This window comes from Astatotilapia calliptera, chromosome 22, assembly GCF_964374335.1.
Source record: "Astatotilapia calliptera chromosome 22, fAstCal68.1, whole genome shotgun sequence".
Taxonomy (NCBI): domain Eukaryota; kingdom Metazoa; phylum Chordata; class Actinopteri; order Cichliformes; family Cichlidae; genus Astatotilapia; species Astatotilapia calliptera.
The window spans coordinates 19,400,417-19,413,162 of record NC_137442.1 but is presented as its reverse complement, the minus strand read 5'-3'; the positions used below and the strand labels follow the sequence as shown (position 1 = coordinate 19,413,162).

Here is a 12,746-nt window from a genome sequence, read left to right as displayed (position 1 = left end):
TTTTCAGCCTTGTAAATTCTCTGTGCAAAGTCATTAATGATGAACTGCAAAGTACATTTAGTCCTCTTTAGGAGACAGTCCCTTCTTTATCAAGAATGATGTGTTTTTTTAAGGATCGTAGTTACTAAAAGACATCAGGGAAAATCAGCGAGAGCATGAAGTAACATTTAAGTATATGATGCAACACAGACTATTGTCTTCTGCTCTTGTCTTCTCTAATCAGTGTTTTCTTCCAGCCTGTTTTTTTTTTACTCTTTTTAATAACTGCCAGATAGCCTACACATGATTTTACACGTGAGCCATATTGGGTTTTAATGTCAGTTTTTGATTGCCCTGCTTGTAGGAATATAAACAAACAGTAACAAACATAAATTAGAGAAGAAAATACATCAAATACACACAATTTGTTGTCATTTTCTCGGAAAGTGTGCTTGACTGTGCAAGAATGTTATAACCGATGAACGAAAATCAAACTGGGATGGTCATCTTCTTGCTTATCTGGCAATTAATCTAATCCAACACTGATATCAAATGCTTTTGGGATGATAAATCGATCTTTATAGCACATTTATTGAAGGACTCATAAGAAAAGATGCTTCCTGTTTCCTCAGCTTCCACATTTCTGTGATATTCCTGTTAGGTGATTTTGCTCTTGCATCCTTATCCAACACACTACACCTACACACACCCATACACACCACTGTCACCACACACTCCCTCACTACATGTTTAGGTAAATAAATTGACAGGGGGGGTGAGGAGAGGATTACTTTTACAGAGTGAAGGTTTCCACTCAGAAATACTCTGTAAAACAAGAAGAAAGTTTTCATTTCCCTTTCTGTATGTTGGCACTGGACTTAAAACTGTTATTTACCAAACCGAGCTGAGCTTTGGGGCTAAAATAATGAAATGACGATTTTCCATCCTGTAAAAAAATAAATAATTACTAAAAAGTCCCCTTCCTCCTGTTAACCAGTGACTGCTTGAGTTCTGCTGCTGTCGTGCATTCGTGCATCCTCTGTTTGGCAACACAAGCCAGCCAGCAGACGGCAGAAGAAAAGAGGAAGTGGAAACATCAGCACTATCTCTACGGCAGAGGAGGGAGAGGGAGAGAGAGAGAGAGAGAGAGGGAGAGGAAACACCAGTGAGTGACACGCTCTCACACACACGGACACAAACACACTCTCTCTCTCACTCACAACACACAACTCCGGACCTTTTAGTGGAAGAAGCGTCCTCGCGTCGTCAGGTTGGTGAAAGCCTCGTTTCCTTCTTCCTGCAGAAATGTTGTTGTTGCTGAAATTCCGTCTCACTTCCTTCGCGTTGTGGCGCTAAATGTTCCTGGGGGGTGGCTCGCAGTGTTTTTGTGTGCTCGCTGCGCTCTCGCCACGGCGTGCCCGAGTGTCTGTGCGTTACACCGGAGCGAGGCAGCGAGTGTGCCTGCGCTCACGGCTCTCTCCTCCTGCCTGTCGCTACTTTGTTTTCGGTGGCCTCACAGCGGCTCCGGGCGCTGTTATTTTATTGACATGCTCTTTCTGATTTTCTTTTTTCTTTTTTTTAAGCATCAATGCTCTCTCTCTCTAACATGCACGTTGAACTGCGATGCATAAATGAAAGTGCCAGTAAATCCAGGCTTTGTCCTCGGTTTAGTTTCTTGTTTTCCCCTTTTTTGAAACAAGTGCACAGCAATGCTGCAAGTTGCGTGTTTGCTGCAGATATACAGCCAAGAAGCAGCAGAGGTCTCTGCTTTTCCCGGCTTGTGTGATGGAAGTGCATGCTGCTGATGGCTAAATGCAACAACAAAAAAAAGAAGAAGAAGAAAAAGCTGTACGTTTTCTCCCCCCCCCCTAATTAAAGAGCTGCTTTAATTGTGCGCCGTGTGTAACTCCAACCCTGCACGCTGGCCACACCGCGGGCCTGTGATTAGGCAAGAGGAGGGAGAGAAGAAGCCGGACAGCCTCTGATTCATGCAGAAGCTCTCTGCTATCCTCAAAACGGATCAGAACCTGCGATACCAACATGAGCTTCACTCACACCCTTTAAAGCGGTCTTCTTCACTTCTCTCTTTTCACTTCCGGTGGGTTTTCACCTGACCTCCCCCCTCAAATCAATGCGTTTTATTGAGTGCTGTTTCCCAAACTTCTGATTAGTCTTGTCCCTCAAAAAAAAAAAAAAAAAAAAAATGAAGAAGAAGAAGAAGAATCTGTTGTCACTCCTCCCCTTGCACTGGCTGGATATCCAATCTCTTTGGGTAGAAAGACAGTAGTTAATCAGTTTTTCATCATTGCTGATTTAATAACCTTCTGCTTTGTTTTCCTGCCTTACTCCTGTGGCAAGAAACAAGACGTTAGACCACATTAGACCTCTGTTTGCAAAGATTTGGCCCTAAGTAGCTCCCCTTCTTCTTCATTACCGCAGAAAGTATGTTAATATTGTAGATAAACAACACGGGGGCTGGGTGCATCATTCCCAAGCATTACGTCTCCAAATTGCTCTTACGAGGAAAGACTGTGGAGTAGATCAGCTAATGTGAGATGTATATCAATTTTGATTTCATTAAAATATGATATCAAATGTTCTTCCAGCGTAGCCGGCGGATATCTGGACGTATTGGGCCCAAAGCTTCCTGTTGTGTGCGGCGGTCATAATCTAATAACGGATCCAAATGCATTACTCAAAGTAATTAAAAGCCTAAATGCCAATCAAAGGAGAGCTGATGATTTTGTGACTTTGATTCTTCCGGTGCATGTATTTATTGTTTAGTTCTCCCTACAGATTGTTTACTGTTTGCAGTCAAACCCAAAAAAAGAAAAAGCTTCTGGCACTGAAATCTTGTCTCTTGTCTGCAGATTCTATAAATGCATAAGCAGATATGTGTGGATTGGAGTGATTATTATCTCAACGCCTCATGCTGTGATTGAGAGTACACGACGAATAGGTAGAAATCAGTGAAAAACAGACTCAGAATCCATAGGCTAAAGGGGTGTAATGGGTGTTAAATCTGAAAAAACCCCTGTAACAGGATCGCTGTGACTTGATTCCAATGTGCAGCAACAAATCCATCGCACTGTTTTCCCCGCAGTGAAACGAGAAACAGCTCCATAATGCTTCCCTGACAATTGCTTTAAACTTGTGAGATAAGATGAGGTGGATGGAATCCATGCTGAAGATGAGAAAATCTACCAATTTGATGCCACGAATCCCACTTTTGTAACCACCTCACTTCAATCTGTAGCTGTTCTAAAAAGACCTCAACAGCAGACAGCTCAGCGTGTCTCGGCGCTGTCCTCGTCGCATCAGTCATCGTGCAGCCCTGGGTCTGCGCTGTTGTCTGCGTTCGGACCCTCTGCTCCTCTGGGCAACTTCTGGCAGAGTGAGAGCTCGTTTATACGCCCCGTTATCCGCCAAAGACGTCCCTGTTGTGATGGAACCGCAAGCATGTTGGCATCATCGTGTCATGGTGAGATTGTAGCCTAGAAGCAAAAGCACTGGGACACACGCAGTCGTTACACTGGAGATGCAGAACTTGACCAGAAGGGATTCAGTGGAGTCGTTTTTCCAGTATTAATGTCCATAAGAATATTATTGTATGCATTTTTTGCACTTTTGTCCTATATGTGCACCCCGTGACTTCTTACGACTGTGAGTTAGAGATTTTCAGCAGAGGTCTGGCACAGCTTTACCACTCAAAGAAGGCCATTCATGAGCCATACTGGGGAACAGAGCGCTACCTGTAGCCCCATCACCCTGGCTGTGAGGTTAGTTAGGTTTACGTTCACACAAGGGACTCGTGTGCTTAAGTTTTTATCAGCTGCGGCAAACCTTCATTTCTTGTTAGCTCCCCTCGCCGAGTAAATATTTCTTTAGCTCTGCAGGGTTTTAAAAATCAGCAGCAGAAATGGAGTGTTGCAACACAAGAGCAAAACAAAGTTGGATGATGAAATGCGGCAGCAGTGATTCACCAAACAAACTGATGGAATTAAAATTGAGTACTTGGGCCTTTTTTTTTTTTTTAATCCCGAAATATAATCCAGGAAATCAGATTAGTACACAGAGGCTGAGATGGAGAGGCATTTGGGGAGAGGATGGGTGCCTGCCCTCGCCTCTTTGACTCGCATCACATGTGAGATCCTTCTCTGTACCCATTTGACGCTCCCTACTGTTTGGCATCTTCTCACCACCTCCTCAAGTGCAACCCTGTTAATTTCCTACTCCTCACGTCTGACAACCCCCCCCCCCTCGCCTTTTTCTTATTAGCTTGCTCCCTCGCTTATGCTTCCTTTCTCACACATGCAATCCGTCTCTTGCAGTTTCCTCTCAGCTGCGCACTCTCACGTTGCACCCCCCCCCCATTTACTTTTTCACTCTCTGTTGTTGCTCCCCAAGGGAAGCCGAGGTATGTAAATTGTTTTCTCCCTGATGTATCCCGAGCTTACTGCTTGTTCATCTTAAGCTGCAAACACGTAAATGCAAGTTGTTCCTAAAACAACGCTTTTAAAACTGAAGCGATCTTTATCCCAAGAGTGCTTTTAGCACCTGTTCAAAAGCAATCTCGGTCTATTACAGTGAGCTGCCATTCAGGTACAGTGAACTCGTGAAAATGCAGGACACAAACTGACTATTAAGACCCCATCGGTCTCTGTCATTCTGTCCAAATACTCTCTGCTTCTGTGTGACGCCAGTAAAACTCTATCCTGGAGTTCTCAAACTGAAACAAAGGAAGTAGCATTTCCAAAAGTCTCAGTTTTGGGAGTTCTGAAATGCAGGATTGCGTAAACACAGTAAAAGTCATGTGTTTTAGAGCAAAAACATACTAGCGTGGTTGTGAAATATGAACTGAGCTTAAAAAAGCTTCACAACTTTCTATGCCTTTTTAATAGACGTTTAACATTATTATTAAAACAAAAAGTCTCTTTAAAAAGAGATCCTTGCTGTTATCCTTGCTTCCACTGGTCATAGATAGGCCTGTCATTGTACAGCTTCAGGGGAGATTAATTTGCAGTTCCAAATTAGTTGAATGTTGCCTTGCATAATTGCTCCCTGTGGTATGAAGTTAATTAAAACAGTACGTAGGTACTGAAGGTGCAGTGGGGAAGTGCCAGACAGCCAATCACACATAGATGGGTGAGAAGAGATCTCATCGGTACTGCTGCCATGTTCTGCTCTTTACTTTACTGATTGTTGCTTCGGGCTAAGTTCAGAGCCGAACAACTCGATGAGAGTAAATGAGAAAAAACTGATGGAGAGTCTTATTGTTTTTTACCACAAACCGTGATGTCTTGGCGGTTGCATAAGGCAACATGCTCGTGGGTACGTTTTGACCCTTAACCTTGGTTGGGCTTGTGTAACTATACATATCCTGCTCCTCGGGCACCGAGCCCATCCATTCTCAGAATATGAATCAGTTTAAGCGTAGACCATCCATTGGTGAATTTTTCGGTCCAAGTCTAGACTTCATGCGACACGAAGCGGCCCTAGATGACCCAGAAACTCATACGGATCCCTCTGTATGCTTGCTCTGCCCGCTGCATTCCAGCCGTGGTTCTGCCGCAGAGCTCTGTAAATACTGAGTGAGAGGTTAGCCAGCTCTCTTGCTCTGTGTTTGTGGTATTTAGCATCTCTTAGCTAAGAGGCTCTCAGGCTTAGAGCCTACTGACCCAGTAGGATAAATGAATAGATAGCCTCTCTGTCTACTATATCCCCACTTAGCTGTGCGAGAGGCTCGAGATGATTTTACATTTATAGCTGGCCACTTTTTCAGATGGCCCGACTATGAGTAGGCATTAGTCCCTGCTGTAGTTGGATCGTGCTCACGTGCTTTGTGTTTTCAGCATCACTCGGTGCATGAATTATGGCACGTGTGCACAGGTGCTGCAAAGATTTGCAAAATTCTCTGCTGCGTCAGTTTTTATTTCTCTCCACTGCTTGCCTGTGTCATTTTCACAGCTGCTCGTGTGTCAGTATGACCCAGGTGCTTCAACCAGGTTTTATTATGTTGTAAACTAATTATAGCTCCCCCCCCCCCCGTGTCTCTGAGCCCTTTGGGTGGTGTTTAATATTGCAGGTCACCACCTAATCTGTCTTTTGGTGTCCATATATCGATGGTTTTATCAATACTTCTGTTCCCTTAACTGAAGAACACACAAGTCACTGCTGAGTCCTGATCTCAGTAATTTAAAAGGAATCAAAGTTGGGAATGTAAATCTCTTTAGGTATATCTGGCCGGTAGGTGCCCTTGGTACCAATTTGGACAGCCTGCAAAAAGAGAAGACAATCCACCACTGTACATTTACTCCACTACTCACTAATTTGACCTGCCTAATGGTTAAAAAAACTATTATCCACTAAAAAAATAAAGACCGTTACCAAGCTAAGAAGTGCATTTCTTGTTCTCAGTGATAAAAACTCGAGGATTTAGGTTCTTAAACGTGCCCCTAAGTGTCTTGTCCACTTGGATCTTAAGTGAGCGTGAATTGATGGAAGTGCCCTAGTTTTCAGCCCTGCTCTCCCCGAACTGTGCTTTTGATTTTTTATTATCCTTTTGATGTTAGATTTGTGGAAGTCGAGAGAGAGACTTTTATGAACTTGTTTGCCTTGCACATAAAAGGCAAACACTTCATCGTACTAAAATAACGAAAAATTATTGATGCATTTATTTGACTTTCATCTGATGTAAACTCTTTAAAGTGGAGCCCCACCAGTTGCAAATGTCAGCGTTGGTTTTGGAGAACTATTACGTAAGTGGGGGGGGGAAGCATAAATAAAGGCCTTTTGGATACAGAGGGAGCTGCGTGGAATCTGAGGATTATTTAGATACTCGGTTGGTATCAAACCTCTTAGACCTCTGTCTGCTTGAGACTAGTGGCTCCATGCTACTCCACATGCAGCGTAACAAACCCAAATTTCTGACCAGACTGACTGTGGCCCTTCTGTTTCATTGTTGGTGCTGGTGCGAGTTTTTATTACGGTAAAGTAATGTAAGGAAAACATTAAGTTCTGCTGCATAGAGTTTAACAGTTCTTTAAACGGTCCTTTACTGGGTCTGAGAGTGTTATGTGCTGCAATAAGTAGAGTTTTTTTTTAGTAAAATGATAGAAACCAAAGTTTTCTATTATTCTACTTTTTACTTCAGCCATTTTTACACTTTAACTCCATAAAATGACCATTTCAGAGGGATTCCCACTAGTGGAAGTACTGTGGTTTAAAGGGACGAGGGCTACCTGGACAGAGTGTGCATGAGGAAGGACGCCCGCTCACCCGTGCTGTTCTCACAAGGGTGCAATTACATGTCACACAGACTTCGTCCTAAGAAGCTGGCACGTTAAAGACCGTTTAATATTCTCACATGTGCCGCTTGTCAAGTGACGTTGTTAAAAGTTTAAGGGCATGTTGGAAAACGGCTTTTCAGGGCTGCACGTTTTAAGCTCGGCAGTTATTGGATGAGATAGAAGGTAGCAAAGTCCCGAGAAGTCCTCACGAGTCCCTCAGTAAATTTAACAAGAGCTTTAGGCTCTCTTGGTTTTCTTTGGGAACTCTCTGTAAATCCAGCAGAGCTTGCTTGAAGGAATTACCCAAAAATGGCCTTTAAAAATCTTGCATTTTTGTAGAAGAGTGAATTACAGTTGAGGTGAGAAACCCGCAAACCTATTTCACCCTTCATCTCCAGTGTTGTTGTGTTTTTGTGGGTTTATCTGTCTTCATTGTTCTTCTGTTTCTAAAAGTAAATTTGAACAATTATTATAAAGTCTGAATTTTCTTTGATTTATGTATTGGTTAAAAGCAACTCTGTTAAGACTTAATTTAATGCTTTGAAGGAAAGCAAAAAAAAAAAGAGGACAATACTGTTAAAATGAGTAGCTGCAGTTTTTTAATGGTGTTTATGCCTCACAAGCCTTAACACACAAATTTTCAGGTATTAGCCTTTCTGGGTGCTTGCTATATTTCTTGTTGCTGCTGCGAGCTTTTTCATTTCTGGTTATTTCTGTTAATGTGAGAATAGAGGTGAGGGGAACGGTGCGATAACGCTTGGCTAAATGAACAGTATAATTAATGTATGGGCTGAGATTGTGAATTTTATCCCTTTCTGGCTTGACGCCTCTGATGTCAGTGCAGCAGGAGTGTTTTCTATTAGACAAGTCAAGGCTACATCTACAGAGATGAGATGTAGGAGTGGAGGGCCTCTCGTAATATACCAAGGTCACCAGCTCGCTCATTCTCTCCAGGCCCGGGAACTACAAGCGCTGGATTGAAGATATGTTGCTTTATATTGGAGCTGCTTCTGGCTCTCTGAATAAATCAAAACGCGCAAGAGCGTACGAGAAGCAGAGCATTCTGATATTTCACCCTCTCGTGGTTGCATCCCTTGGATACCCAATCTTTATGTCGCTCTTTTAAAGAGTGGTTCTGATTTAGAGCTGGGCTGGGCTTTGCAGATGCACATCTGCCTGTTCAAGCAGTTTGCTGGTACTCGGGACCAGTTTAAAAAATATGTGGAAAAGCTACAAACAAAGGCCACTATTGCTCATGTTTGTGGTAGTCCTTTATCTCTGCTTCAGCAGAGGAGGGGTAATCAGACTTTGTTTTTTTGCTTCCTCCTTTTGGTGAACTCTGGTAAGACTGATGTCTTTCCAGTTCAGGCCAACCCTTTACCCAATTACTACTTGAACTTTTCACTGCAGGACTTCATGCAAGTGCATCTCCATAGCCTTTGTGTTGGTTAAATGTGTGTCATCCCACTCTCTATCCTGCATGTAGGTGGAGAGCTACGCAAATGAAGACGATGTATTGGCCTAAAGACTTTAATTCCTCCTCTTTTTCTAGCATTCTTGTCAGTGTTTCTGACTCGTCTTTATCTTCTATCGTCATGTTTTCTCCATTTATACAGCTCCACATATTCATATTGCCCAGTCTCTGACCCTCACTACCCACACACTGACCAGCAGCAGCAGCATTCGTCAGGGCATCATTGCTCCAAGCCTCATTGGTCATCTCTCTTGCTGCCACTGTACAGCTCAGTAGCAGCCTGAGGTGAGTTTCTGTTGGCTCTAAGCAGCCGGGAAAACAACAAACCATAATTAGTTGTCACACCCTGATGGCAACGTTATCGCTTGTTAGAAGGAAGAAAAAATCTCAAGCAGGGTATTTGATCTGGAAAACAGCCACAGCGAAAAGAAGGCCTCCCAAAGCCTCGCTCAGGGGGATGTCGAGCTGTCAAAGAGCATCAGGTCAGATGGTGAAGCTCTTTTACCTCTTTTCCAATAGTACCTTGGCTCGGTTCAATTTGACTCTACTTTCTTTGGGCAGTTTTCTATTACAGTTGAGTACCGCCTCAATGTGCGTGGGGTCATTATTGCCAAAAGTCTCGTGTCGTCATTTGTATGTGACACAAACACAACAGTAGAGGACATTGATGGTATTTCTGCTGCAAAACGTCTACGCCTCATCCTTGAACCACAGTGTTGTTTTGTGTGTAGCTATTTCCCTCATTGCAGGTTTCAAAGATGCCGGCTTTAATTCATGTTAAGGAGTCACTATTGTGACTCATCCAGTGATGACAATCTTTGGCCAATCAGTGGCACGCAGTCTGACGATGTCACATTTTCAGCTTAACTCAGCTAGCTTGTAACCCCGGACGAGTAGGCACTAAAAAGGTACCTGGTACCAGGTAGTAACACCTAATGGAAAACCATAAAGGCTGAGCTGAGCAGATACTAGTGGAGGCTGTTAAGACGGAAAGCTAATGGATGCTTGGTCCAAACTTGTCTCATCCCACCTCAGTGAACTATGAAAGACATATTAGTTTTACGTAACTGCCCAGGTTTGTTAAGTTGATCAGAAATACGTGTGGAAAAACGCCTCTGTGTGTCTCTTTCTTGCCTTGTGAGCTGAGTAATTAGTACAGCATAAGAGTGCCAGCTGAGTTCACAACAAAATTAATGCATCATTGTCAAAAGCAGAGTATGCCTATGTCAAGACACCCATGTGGGAGATGGTTTTCTTTGGCAGAGACAAATATTTTGTCTTCTGTTTAGTTCTTATCAGAGTTTCTGCTTCTTGTTAGTTCTGCCAGTCACACTGTTGTGTCTATAGACACGAGTTCTTCGTGCCATCTGAGAATAAACACCGTGTTTTTTGTTGCTCTCACACTCGGCTGAATCATTGTGATGAGCTCGGGATTCTTCTGCCGTTTGTGGCTCGCTCAGATTCTCCATCTGTAAACCACCTGTCTTACCCCGTGTCACCCTGGCTGGTCTGTGCTGGCCACACATCAGAGTTTTCCATTTCCTGTGGATGTCACACGTCGACTGTGTGCTCAGCCCTTATCTTTTACCCTGCTATGTCGAAGTGAGGAATAACACATACGGCTCAGCTCGCTTGGTCACAGCATGGCTCTCTATTGAAAGAAGAGGGGTATTGTAGTGGCAGACAAGCTGGGTTTAATGTTGCCTTCGGGGCTTGTTGCTGTGTCTGTTCTTTTGTTGTCTGGAGGGGAAGCTTAACACCCAGTGTTTGTATTTTTGGTGTGTGTGTGTGTGTGTGTGTGTGTGCATGTTTGACTTGTCGAGCTGCATTTTCCAGCCCAGACAGCAAAGTAGAAGAAAGGTACAGGAAATACCGAGGGCAGTTTTACAATAATAGGGGAACTGTCAGATGCAGGACACTCTGTAAAAGCAGTGAAGGTTTGCTACATGCAAAGTGCGATTTCCCATTGGGGTTAAGAAGAGCTACTGTGGTTTGCTCTTATAGCTACTATATAGCACAAACCTCATCTGAACAGAAGGTACAAGGTGAGCCACTTCCTGTCGATATCCACGTGTAAACCAATCCTTTTCCTGTTGACAGAAAGTACGTAGACAAAGGTCAAAAAGCACAGACAGAACTACACAGCCCAATGTTATCAGATATTAATTTGCTTCCAGTGTGAATTGCAGGGCAGCCTGACCAGCTGAAACAAACAGTGTCTGTTTCCAGACACTCTGTGAAAAGATGTACAGTATGAGGGCTTGATATGCACCGATTACATCATTCCAATGACATCGCACCCACAGCAATGAAAGCCTGGCCTGTGGAATGCCCACCACTGGTGTTTTTCTTTCTCTCTTTCCTCTTCCTTCTTTTTCTGTCTCTGTTTCGCAAAAATGTGGGTTACAAGCAATTAACCCATAAAAGGCAAACATGAACCTCTGAATCCTTTGCCCCAGTTTATAAATAGCAAGACTTCAGCCTCATTTCTGCTTTTGCTGCCACTGTACCACAAGCAAAGCCCTCACCCCTCAATTTTACTACATAGCTTGACAATTATAGGGCATGGGTGAAGCCCAAATGAATAGCTTTTGTATGACTTGGGCTGGGGATGCATACAGGATGAAAGTGTTTTAGCCGTGGCCAGTCACCGCACTGCTAGGGTGGAGGCTGAGCTGGCATTGTCACTGGTTTGTGACTGACCAGACCAGGCTGAGGGCTGTCACTGGGTAAACATATTGAGGGGAGGGCATGGTTGTAGCATATGGTTAAAAAAAGATGTGGGGTGGGGGGGGTAAATAAATAATAGGAAGGGGGTGGAGAGTGGGAAGCTTAGGGCAACGCTTGGGGGTTAACAAATTAAAGGGTGAGCCCAGTGGTGGGGCACGGGGCAACTGTCAGGAGAGGGGGGAGGGCATTGTGGTGAAAGGGCGTAGTACGCCCTAAGTGGCTGGGGAAATAAGTCTAGCAGGCAAGAGAGAGAACAATAACAAGCATCTTGGAGACTTTAAAAGCAACAAAAAAAAACTGCCTCATGTGGAAAATATTCTCAAAAATAAGCCTCACCATGTTTTCCGTGGCACACATGAGTTCATTGTTGTGGGTGTGTGCAGTGGTGTGACGCTGATGAACCGTTGGTGGATGGCGAAAAACATTGTGCCCCCCAACAGTGCGGTCAGTCAGTCATTCAGTGTGGCAGATAGGCAGTGACCACGCAGCAGGGAGGAAGAGAGTGTTTTGGTCAGACCAGGTCCTGAAGCCACCCAGGAGATGCTGGGTGTGTTTGCGTGTGGAATTGAGGTTTGCTTGATGTATAGCCACAGCTGGGGGACAGTGGGAGGGGATGAAGAGACAGCTGGCAGGGCAAAGGGTGAGTGTAACGAGGAGTGTGTGTGACAGCCACAGTGACTCCTTTGTTCCTACTCACTTGTGCCAGTCACAGCAAGTAGATGGCTGGTGTGTGAAGTGACTGAATCCTTTCATAGCACCTAGACCAGATACACAGTTTAGCTTTACACTCAGCCTGTGTGTGTGTGTGTGCAGGCAGGGTGTGTGTGACTCTATGCAACAGAGAAGTGGCAATGGCGGCAAGAGATTTCCACAGGAGAGCCCATAACCATCTTCCATAATGCCAGTGTTCCTGTAGAGCGTTTATTATGCTTGTGATGATAGTCATCAGCGCTAACATAATTGTAGCGCCAGCAACACTGAACAGTGGCGTGCTTGCTATATGCTAAGGTAATGAGTGTTGTTGAGGGCCTGTGTTCTCTCCAGAGTTATGTCTTAATAAGAGGAGTAATTTTTGCTCTGGTGGAGAGGAGTTCTGCATGTGTGTGGCTTCTGCTGGAAACGCTGCTAACGTGTGGACTGAGTTTGTCAAGGTGCAAGGTCACATGAGACGTCTTCTTCACCACACCTTTTATTAAAGCCCTCTGGTTGTGTGTTTGTGTGTGTGCGTTTGCGCGCATGAACATTTTCCAACGTTTTCATTTTCACCCGTCAGA

The 12,746-nt window shown here is 44.1% G+C and overlaps 1 protein-coding gene across 5 annotated transcripts in view; it reads left to right on the top strand.

Annotated features, from left to right (window-relative positions):
- Positions 1–1,112: 1,112 nt before the first annotated feature.
- Positions 1,113–12,746, top strand: part of elmo1 (engulfment and cell motility 1 (ced-12 homolog, C. elegans)) — a 104,942-nt gene continuing 93,308 nt past the window's right edge. For 4 of the 5 annotated variants that reach the window (XM_026157087.2, XM_026157085.2, XM_026157086.2 and 1 more), the window contains exon 1: positions 1,113–1,249. The gene's annotated coding sequence lies outside the window, so the exon portion shown is untranslated. The remainder of the gene's footprint in view (positions 1,250–12,746) is intronic. The other variant, XM_080295931.1, reaches the window with a different exon arrangement.